The sequence below is a fragment of the Fulmarus glacialis genome, unplaced genomic scaffold (genome assembly GCF_000690835.1).
Source record: "Fulmarus glacialis isolate BGI_N327 unplaced genomic scaffold, ASM69083v1 scaffold18659, whole genome shotgun sequence".
Classification (NCBI taxonomy): Eukaryota; Metazoa; Chordata; class Aves; order Procellariiformes; family Procellariidae; genus Fulmarus; species Fulmarus glacialis.
Window position 1 is genome coordinate 1 of NW_009234083.1, and position 204 is coordinate 204.

Here is a 204-nt window from a genome sequence, read left to right on the forward strand (position 1 = left end):
TCACCGAGGCACCCCTCAACCCCAAGGCAAACCGGGAGAAGATGAACCAGGTAAGGTGCTGCGGGACCCCCGGGGATGGGGATGGACCCTCTGAAATCGCAGGAAGGGCTGGAGGATTGGGGGGTTTAACGAGCCAGGAGGGGCCGGCGTGGGGCGGAGGAGCGGGCGGTGGGGTGAACCTTGGTGCTTTAATACGGGCAGAGC